A 10,698-nucleotide genomic window follows, 5' to 3' on the forward strand; every position below is an offset into this window, starting at 1 on the left:
CATTTGGCGTGCCAGGTAGGGGTGTGCCGAAGCCTTCTTCTTCGTCGACCCACGCTTCGTCATTCCACCAAGCTCGTGGCCGACGCTCGTTGAGCTCGTGCTGAGAACCGGGTCGCCCTCGCCTCCCTTGTTGCTCAGACGGCTCCCGTCGGCGGGCCTCCCCGTCGTTCCCCATCACCCACCGCCAACGCCGTCACCGGTCCGATGGCAAACGAGCAGCAAGCCTCTTCACTTCATCCCTCTGTCCGTTGGGACGGCCACACCGCCACCCCGTCGCTGACTCCGGCTGGCTCGTCATGTCACGCTCGCCGCGCCCCCACGGATGCGCAGGCCAAGCTGCTCATGGCACGCCAGCTCCTGTGTTACCGCTCGGCCTATGACCTCTATGAGGACTGGCTGGACCGCATCACCAAGCTCGCCAGCGCCGCGGGAGGCTCTCCTGCACTGTCCCTCTCGTTGCCTCGCCCTCTGCCAGCTGCGGGCGACGTGGCTCACGGGGCGCCTCCGCCTCCTCCACAACAAGATGGTGCCCTTGCGCTGAGGCGTGCGGCTTAGGGAGCACCTCAACCTCCCCTGCGCCAGGGTGGCATCATCGCTCCAAGATGTGCGGTCCAGCGGCGCGACCCACCGCGCCGTGTGCCGGCGCACGAGGAGAGAAGCTGCCAAGAGATTCCCCGTCCCCAAGGAAGTGCTCCACCACTCCCAGCTCCACTGCGCCAGGATTGCTTGCTGCGACAGGGGCACCACGACCAGGCTCCACCTCCAAGGCGAGCCCCGGTGACCACGGCCGGCTGCCGCACCGTCACCCTCGAGCTGCGTAGCGTCGCCTGGCCAGGCAAGTTCAAGCCAGACCTGCCTCTACGCTACGACGGCACCCCCGACCCCGCAGAGTTCTTGCAGCTCTACAAGCTGAGCATCGAGGCAGCCAGCGGCGACGAGAAAGTCATGGCGAACTGGTTCCCCATGGCTCTCAAGGATGGCGCCCGCTCCTAGATCCTGAACCTGCCTCCTGGCTCCATCTCTTCCTGGGACGAGATGCGCGACTGTTTTGTTGCCAACTTCCAGGGCACTCGCGACCGCCCGCCGGCCGTGGGTGACCTGCGCCGCGTCAAGCAACAACCAGGGGAGACCCTCTAGAAGTACATCCAGTGCTTCAATAACGTCCGTCTCAAGATCCGCAAGGTGACGGACGAGGCCATCATCTCTACGTTCTATGATGGCATCCGCAACATCAAGAGGAGCTCGCCATCCATGAGGAGTTGTGCACATCCCTGGAGCTGTTCAACCTGGCGACCAAGTGCGCAAGGGCTGAGGAAGGGCGCCACCCGGAGGAGAAGAAATCCAAGGCCAAGGACGTGAAGCGCAAGGGAATCGCGTACTTGCAACAGAGCCGGACATGAAGCGCGGCAGGGACCAGCATGAGTCATCCAAGGGCAGCCGACCGTTCTACGCCTTCCACAACGTACACAGCCACAACACCAACGATTGCCAAGAGCTCAGAGCCATGCATGACGGACGCTTCGGTCGATGCCCCGAGTGCAACGACCGAGGCTACGGCCGAGGAGGAGGACACGGCGGAGGATGCTGGGATGATCGGGGCCCACTCCAGGAGAGGCGCGACCGGCCTCGTGAGGACCGCTGGCAGGATCAGCCTCGCGAAGGTGCCTGGAGGGATCAACCTCGCGAGGACCGTCCTCAGGGCAATGCTGGGCTTCCTCCACTGCCGCCACCAAGAAGGAATGACGACCACCACCAAGATGAGGGGGGTGGGGGCTTCCAAGAGCCGTGTGCTATCGCCTGCATCTTGGGCAGAGCTCAAGCCCCAGCCTCACAGCGTATCTTCAAGCAGTTTGCTCACGGGGTGAACGCAGTCCTTCCCAAGCTCGAGGCTACATGCCCGCTCAGGTGGTCCAAGTGCGCTATTACCTTCAGCTCAGTAGATCGACTCAAGTGTGCGGCCATCGTTGGCGCTCTCCCAATGCTTTGTTCACCCATCATCAGCAACGTGCAAGTTAGCAAGACCCTCATCGATGGTGGCGCGGGGTGTCCGTCAAGACATTCGACAACCTTCAAGTGCCATACGATCAACTTCAGCCTACCAAGCCTTTCTTAGGAGTGACCGACGGCTCCACCACGCCGATAGGTCAGGTCCGCCTCCCAGTCACCTTTGGAGAATGCAACAACTACCACACTGAGCTCATCAACTTTGACGTCGCCCACATTCTTCTGCCGTACAATGCCATCCTCGGGTATCCGGCCCTAGCCAAGTTCATGGCTGTGACGCACCACGGCTACAACATCCTCAAGATGCTAGGAAGCGGCGGGATCATCACAGTCCCCTGCGAAGAAAGAGATGCGGTGTGCTCCCTCGAGCGCGCCTTCCAAGCAGCGTCAATCGAAGACCCCGACAACAATGCAGCTCGGTACCACCCTGAGGTCATCCCCAAAAAGAAGAAGCAGCTACTCCGTGTCGGACCTCAGGAGGGCAGCGCCGCAAGTGGCACCTCATCGGGATCAGTGCCCGCACCTGGGGAACCTCCCTCCATCACATAGGAAAGCGCATCCGGGGCCCTCCTTGGGCAGGGGCTCGGGGGCCCTCTTCTAGAGGGCCTCAGACCTCGCCAACATCACGAGGGAGGCGCTCGGGCACCACTTGGAGGCGTGTTTTGCAGCACGTCTCCCTCAGGAGGACAGTGGGCAGGGAGCGCTCGGCGCTCAGGAGTTTATCAACAAGGTATCTCAGGAGCTTCAGGAAGCAAGAGCAATACGTGGCGACCGCCGCCCACCTGGCATTGCTCCCCACCCAGGCGAGGGTGGTGAGCTGCGCGTCTGCATCGACATACCAGGGCTCAACCGAGCTGCATCTCAGGAGCGCTTCTGGCCTTCACGTGTTGGGCGCTGCGAAGGTCCACCTCACAGCTACGTTCGCATGTAGTTCGGCCTGCCGAGCGTGGCTGCTGCCTTCCAGCGCAACCTACGGAGCGTCATGGCAGGTCAGGAGGCCAGGCACCATGCAGTCCTGGAAGAGATGGCGACGGTCCTCAAGGAACTGCCTAGACCCCCAGGGCCTCCCGAGGCTCAGGGCCCCGGTGGCTCGTGAGGAGCAACCCCTTCGCCGCATACCTTCAGCTACCTCAACGCCCCTTCATCAACGGAACCAAGTGACATTTTCCAAGTTTATTTAGCTGGGAGCGCCCAAGGGGGCTGCATTATTCCCAGGCCGCGTGGGTCTGTCCCTGTGGCATGTATCCCTTCTTTTTTATGTCTTTAGCTTGCCTTGACGGGGGCGCCCCTCGGGCTGCATCATCCCCAAGCCGCTCGGGCTGGACCCAATGGTTCATACATTTACTTGAGCTAGTTTTCCTTCCATGCTTAATCTATCTATGATTATCACCTGCTTGATTGTCGCCCACCGCGGGAGCTGCGCGCCGGTCGTCTTTCTTCAGGACCCTTCGCATGAGAGGGTTAGGCACGGTGTCTGTGCTCGGGTTCGTCCCTGCAGCGTCGATAAATCCAACGGCTGAGCTCTGTCTAGCGGGCCAGCCCCGTTCACGTCACCTCCTAGGGCCGTTGGTGCTTGGCTTTCTCATGTGATAACCTCAGGAGATTCGTTCGGCGCAGGTTGTCTGACCACCTCGCAGGACCAACACAGCGAACAAGAATCAAGACCAGGCGCAACCCGCCTTGAGGTAGGGCCTCGTGAGTCCCGCGCTGGCTCACGAGTGCCCAGACACACCTCGTCTAGCCCTGCAGTGCAAGCCACATGTTAGGGCGGGGTTGTACACGCCCCGGGGGCTCTCCATAGTAGGGAGTCCCCTCCCACGTACCAGTGGAAGCACCATGCTCCGCGCTGGCAGTTGACACTGCCGAGGAGCGGCTATGCATGTGCAAGTGCGGAAGCGCCATGGTCCGTCCTAGTGATAAACAACTGAGGGCGGCCTCGCGGCCGTATCAACCTCAGGGAGCCTCCGGGCTCGCTATCCGGCCTCAATGCAACGCCTCCCCTCGGGAGAGCTGCGCGAGGGGGCTGGGCACGGGGGCTGCGCTTGGGTCACGCCCAAGCGTTTGCCACCCCGCCAGGTCCCTCAGACCTGGTCGTCGCGTGCCCTCCCAAGCGGAGCTAAGGTATGAAGGTCGTTTGAACGTGAAGGGGGACTCCTAAGCATCCTGACTCAGGAGCCTAACTAATCACGTAGCCCCTCACTCCTTGGCCCGTCCTGGTGATCCGGTCGGACCAATGGCCGTTGAGGTATGCGCGGGGTCAGTCCCTGCCGACGTAGAACACAATACCTACCATCGCATCTCCTTTCCACAAGCTGTTTGCGTGTCAAGGGGGACTCCTGAGCATCGCGACTCAGGAGCCTAACTGACCACGTAGCTCCTCACTCCTTGGACCGTCCTGGTGATCCGGTCGGCCCAACGGCGGCTGAGGTATGCGCGGGGTCGGGCTCTGCCGATGTAGAACGTAAAGCAAATGGGAAGGAAATCACAAAATCTCAAAGCAAATATTACAAGACATATTGTTCTCCGAATATCAAACACAAGTTTAAACGCCTCCACGAGGCACGCTACATGCTACAGGAATTTCAACAGGAAAGGAGCCACAAGCCAGTCATCCCTCGATACCCCTGGCACCTACAAGAGGTGCCCCCTCCTGGGTGGCGTCACCTTCACCTGCACCACCGGTCGAAGGCGCGGGGGCGAAGGCATCGAACTTCTCCAGCAGGGCTTCCACCCGACCTTTCACGGCTGCGGCGGGGGCTACGCGGTCTTCATCAGCCGCGGGCTCCAGCAGCTCGTCAAGGCGGGCGACAGGATCGCGAAGATGGAGGTGCCAAGACACGTGTCAGTGCGGCTGAAGAAAGGACGCGAGCCTCTGCCTCTACCATGGGGCCGATGTTGCGCACGACTTCCTCAAGCGCCTCGACCAAGTAGGGAACCAACTAGGCGGGGCCATCCTCATTGGTGGCCAACGGCTTCTCCAACCCTTCTCATAGAGTGACTTCATGTCCTCGCGAGACCTCTTCTCCAGAAGCGTGAAGGCTGCGCGATCCTCAGCCAGAACCTTCTCCTTGGCATCGAGTTCGGCCTTTTTAGCCTGCACCTTCTGCTCCAGCTCCTCTAGCCAGCCGCACTCAGCGGCCTGTGTCTGTGCCAGCTGCTCCAGCTCGGCGTCGCCAGCCTTGATGGCATCCTCCCGGGCCTTCATCCTCTCTTGCTCCGCCTTACGGCCACGGGCGACTTCAGACACGCTCGTCATGCAGGATCTTTAGCTCGGCCTCCAGCACCTGGCAGCGACCTTGGGTGGACTCGGCGTCCTTCAGCGCCGCCTCGTGAGCAGCTGCTGCCTGAGCTGCGGCTCGCTTCTCCCCCTCAGAGGTCGCCGTGACTTGGCTCAGCGCCACCCGAATGGACACGTCAGAATGGAGCCAACTAGAGACCAGCTCCAGGCGACCAGCCGCCAGGAGGGGTTCGGCGCTCTGGAGATCTTCTCGCAGCCGGGCCATCTCAGAAAGGGCCCGCTCTAGGATGTCAGGAGAAGCGGGGGAACCTAGGGTCAGCAACATGGCATAAGGAGGAGGAAGAGGCGTCGTCGTCACCATGGCCTGGGAGGCAGGAAGCTCCTGAGCCTCTTGGACCTCAACACCCGAGCCGGACGCTGGCACATCCAGAGTCAGCGGTGCTTCGGGTGCTGACTCCACCCAAGGATGCTCCACCCAGCCTCACGAGGATGATCGGGCTGGAGAAGCACAAGCACCGTCCCCACCTTTGGTCATGGAGAGGGGCGCGGTTGCAGGAGGCGACCCGGACTCAAGCAGCACCACCTCGCTGTCCCTTCTCCTCTTCGTCGCAGGCGTCAGCCCGGTTACACAAGAAGGAAGAAGAGTCGGAAACAAGCATTAACAACAAGAACAAGGCAAGACAGGGACACTTACTGATCCGCCGCGACATAGTCCCTCCGCTTCGGGAGCTTGAAGCCAGATAGCTTCGCAACCTGAGGCGCGGGCGCGCCAGCTCCGGAAGCAGAAGCAGGAGCGGCAGCTGGGCCGGAAGCGGCTCCAGGCGGCATCGGAGCAGAAGCAGCATCCCGGGGGATCAGCGCTGATCGGTCCCTCGTCGGGATCACAGGTGGCTCTCCCTTGTCCTGATGGGCGTCAGCCTCGTCCTCGTCAGGATGGGTGCGGAGGATGTCAGCTTTGCTCATGGTGGAGGTCTCCCCCATCCCTTCAGGGGTCACCTCCGAGTCTTCCTCCTCCTCCTCTTCCTCCCCGCGGGACTCACCAGAAGACAGCTCCACCGGCGTCGGCGCCACAGGGGCCCCGGTGGGTGCCGGCGGCACCAGTCCGCGCCCGTCAAAGGTCGGCCTGGAGGCCACGACCAGCGCCCCATCCTCGCGGCGGAACAAGGGACATTCGGGGGGTACTCCTGGTCGTCCTCGACCAGGATGTGGAGAGCCACAACCAGCTCATCATCGGACAAGGCTCTCGGGCTCAGGCGAACCTTGTCATCTTCGTTCCCGAGCTCCCACAAGGGGCGCGTACGCGCCTGGAGTGGGGCTACGCGCAGCATCGGGAATTCCCTCATGAGCATGGCCCTTGTCACCTTTGCCGCCTTCGTGTTGCCCGGCTTCAGGTCGGCGTTCATCTGCTCCAGCACGAACATCGCCCGCTCGTCAGTGAGCTTCGCGCAAGACCACCCCTTGTCGGACTGGGGCTTCTCCGTCGGCAGCGTCAAGCGTGGGTGGACACACTTGGTGTCCATCATGGCCCACCTGCTCCGGAAGCCGTCGACCTTCTTCCTAGTCTTCGAGATTGAGTTGGCCTTGCCGGCCGCGATGAAATTGGCACACCCGGAGGTATGGCCATCGTTGATGTGAAGGAAGAAGAAGTGGCGCAGCAGAGCCACGGACGGAGTCACGCCGAGGTATGCCTCGCAGTAGTAGGCAAAGATCGACAAGAGAAGGATAGAGTTGGGATGAAGATGCAGCGCCTGCAGTCCGTAGTGGTCAAGGACCTTGAAGGAGAAGTCAAAAAGGGGGAACCAGCCCCGCGATGATGCTGCTCATAAAGAAGGGGAAGAAGGTGCTTCCCTCGGGCTCCGGCACGTCGGAGCCGGCCCGGAGCCCGGTCTTCCCCTTCTTGTTGCTTTTCCCCACCGTCAGCAAGCGCGTGGTGGCGAGGTTCTTCTCCGAGACGTTGGGCACGTCGAGGGCTGGCTCATACCAAGTCGGTGACGAGGCGGGCTGGACCCTCCGGGGCGCCATTGGTCGTTGATGTGGGAAAGGATGGGAGTAGATCTGGAGATTTCAGAAGCAGGGAGCAAGAAGGGGATCCAGAGCAAGGCGAAAGGAAGCAGTGAAGGCAAGAGCTGTCTATCCCAGCCTTTTGATAGTCGGGCAGTTGTCAAGGCTGCATGGGGAAGCGGAGACGCCCAGGCCCAATCAACCACCACGTGTCGACCAAGGCCGCAGGCTATTAGGGCCCGCGGCACTCTTCACTTGCCCCTTGGCTTCGCCTCGAAGCCAAGCCCAAGCGCGCCTTGGTCCCAGGGGCTACTGTCGGTGTTCTGGGAATGGGGGTCCCCGGACTTGCCTGCCTGCGGCCCATGCCGTGGCTCTGCAAGCGGGCCCGTATGGCCCATCTTCACCAACAAGCATTCAAGACCCTTGCGAGGGGCCAAGCCTCGTGAGGCGGACGACACAGGACCTCCTCAGGAGCGGCCTCACCAGGCTGGCTTGCGAGGGGCGGAGAGATCAAGGCCGGGCAAACCTCGCGAGGTTCCAATGACGTGAGCCATGACGATCAAGACCAGGCGGGTGCCAGGCGGGCGCCAGCGCTCATAGTGTCCTTGTTCCCTCTTTGGTGCTAAGGAGGCATGCACAGACGAAGAGTACCGAGGCGTCAAGAAAAGGTTTCCATATCGGTGCAACGAGATCAAGACCAGCAGGATGGCAGGACGGAGGTCACCGTGGAGCCCAAGACAGCGTCACCACCAGAGCCTTTGGCAGGCGAAGACTGATTTTGTCAGGATAACTTGTACTAGTTGTCCCCTTTCAAATTGGCCGTTGTTGGCTCCCTTCCCGCTCAATATTTGGGGAGAGGACCAGGGCCTCTATAAATAGGATTAGCCACCACCATAGGGAGGCAGCTGATAGAGACCTAGATCCAACCCATCCACACACTCTCCTAACACAAGAACACCTCACCTCAGGAGGCTGTTCTTCCCCTTGTACTGTTCATCATCAACCCAAGAGGCAATCCACCACACCACACTGGAGTCGTGTATTACACCACAACGGTGGCCCGAACCAGTATAAATCTTGTGTCTCTTGTGTCCCGAGTTTGTCGAGCTAGCCTTAGAGATCGTGAAGTTCTTGGGGGCGTGATCTATGAGGGAGAGATCTTCACGCGCACCCCAGTGTTCGAACCTTAAGGGTTTTTCCGGAACCTGAAATCCGACAAATGGTGAGTCTGGTAATCATATGGAAAACCAATATAGAGCAACCAAACTTCAAGTCCAAAAGAAGTGACCCGCATATTCAGAGCAGCATCATGAGGGACAAAGGAAATAACAATATGCTCATCAAAATCATCCTCGTAAATCTCAAACATGGTGCCGACAAAAGCATCTCTAGCAACCGTATTCACAAAACCAAAGATACCGATTCCAAGCGGATGGTCACCAACCTCAGTTGGAAAGAACTCAGATTCATGAAGCACACCTTCAATGATATGGCGAAGCTCAGCCTTGCAGTGGAAGGGGATGACTTTGTTTGCTTCGGCAATGGCGAGGAAGTCGTGGCGTAGTGGAGGAACTGGGCCAATCACCATATAATCCCGCACTTTGTGATCCGGTGCCGTAACTCGACGGTCATGCCCAACAGGAGGGAGAGGATCACATTGACTGGAAAGTTGGCCATTGTTGGAGCTCGGAGCAGAGGAGCAGGGGAGGGTGCTGAAGGCAAGGTGGAATGCGTATCAGCGCCCCTTGGGAGTGACTTGGGGATCCAACTCCAGGTCCTACCCCGATACCGAATAGTACATGAGGAAACCACATGTCCACTAAGATTACAATTGTTGCATCGGACGGCTCCAGCACGCAGCTGGGTTACGGGGCCCTGTTTGGTAGGTATGATAATTGCTAGTGCCATATTGGGTTGAGGATTGATTGGCGTTGTGCGATATGCGTGGGATTTTTGTTTCCCTGGGCATTGGCCTTCACCCATAGGTAAGTGATCGAAAATTGGAGGTATATTGCCTTGGCCGGGAAAATCAGGATCACTGGTTTCCATACTACCAGAAAATTCCTTAAAAGTGGTAGAGGAAGATGGCGCTGGATAATTAGCAATATTATTGTCCAAAGGAGCCTCTGGAATTAAAATAGTCTTACCGAAGATATTAACCGATTTGGTCGGATCCACTTTGGGCCTCCATCTGTATCGGCCCACCTTGCTGGTGGAACATTGTCTAGTAGTATGGCCCAAGAAAGTGCAAGAGCAACACCAAGAGGCCCCAGGGCAGCAAAATGTGAAGTGGGTTGTAGTACCACATATGTAGCAAAGTGGGCCCTATTGTTGGTCACCCAATTCAGAGTCGATCGTATCCGGGGAATCGATCGTACCCGGGGAGATCACATCAATACATGTACATGGTCTATCCCAACAAGACGTACAATACGTACCAGGGCAAGAATCGGCCAAGTGTCCAGTATCATTGCATGAGGCACATAGATTTAATCGCATGTAGATATAGTCCATAGTTGGGACACTGAGAAGCTTCCATATGGTGGCAATGTGTGTGTCTGAATATCCAAAACACCGATAATCCATAATATGTCGAAGAATAATATCCGGGATAGATTGCCAAGATTCCCGCTTGAACCGACAGCCTTCAAATTTGATATTAGGTGCAATAACTCTGTCATAATGAGTTGGCGATAGACTGCCAAATGTAATCTCTGTCCTTAATGAAGAACAATTATGTCCCGTAGATGGCTCCTTACCAAAAGAATTTGAATGAGCAATATTTGCAGAAAGGTCCTTCATCGGCAAAGGATCTCGAGATGGTGGCTCCGACAAGTTGGCAGCGGCCCGAGGAGGAGCAAAATTGTTTTTTTAAGTTCAGAATGAGAGCTAGTATCCTTAGAGTGTGCTTCTGCAAAGAACTTGAGCTTTGATTTGATGGCTAATGGAGCACGGGAGGCAACTTCGGGATTGTGGGTGTCAGAATGCCAAAAGTTATCCAAATGAGTTGATCTCACAGCACCTGGCCAGAAAAGTTGAAAGTGGCAGATGAAGTCCGGCCAAATACAGTCCCTGAGGCCATAGATGAAGTGCCCCAATGTATTAGAAGCAACCGAAAATCAATATGATCTCCCTTCAAGATGTTGAACATTGATTCCAGAAGGGATTCCCTCGATACAACATTGGAGCGCAATGGCCACTGATTCTTCAGTAAGAGGAAAGGATGTCGAGGAGAAGTATACGACCAAGAAGAATTCTTTGGTCGATCCAGAGGGGGAGAAGTGGACAGGAGATCCAAAACGTCGACGCACCTGAGCCGCGACCGCAAGGCCGGGGGAGAAATCCCAGTGTATGAGCCCTTCCATGATCTCCTAGGGTAGAGCACGCCATGGTTTGGTGGAGGTGGAGGTGGAGGTGGAGGGGGTGGAGGAGGAAGAGCACGCCATCGAATGAGT

The sequence above is a fragment of the Triticum urartu genome, chromosome 3 (genome assembly GCF_003073215.2).
Source record: "Triticum urartu cultivar G1812 chromosome 3, Tu2.1, whole genome shotgun sequence".
Classification (NCBI taxonomy): domain Eukaryota; kingdom Viridiplantae; phylum Streptophyta; class Magnoliopsida; order Poales; family Poaceae; genus Triticum; species Triticum urartu.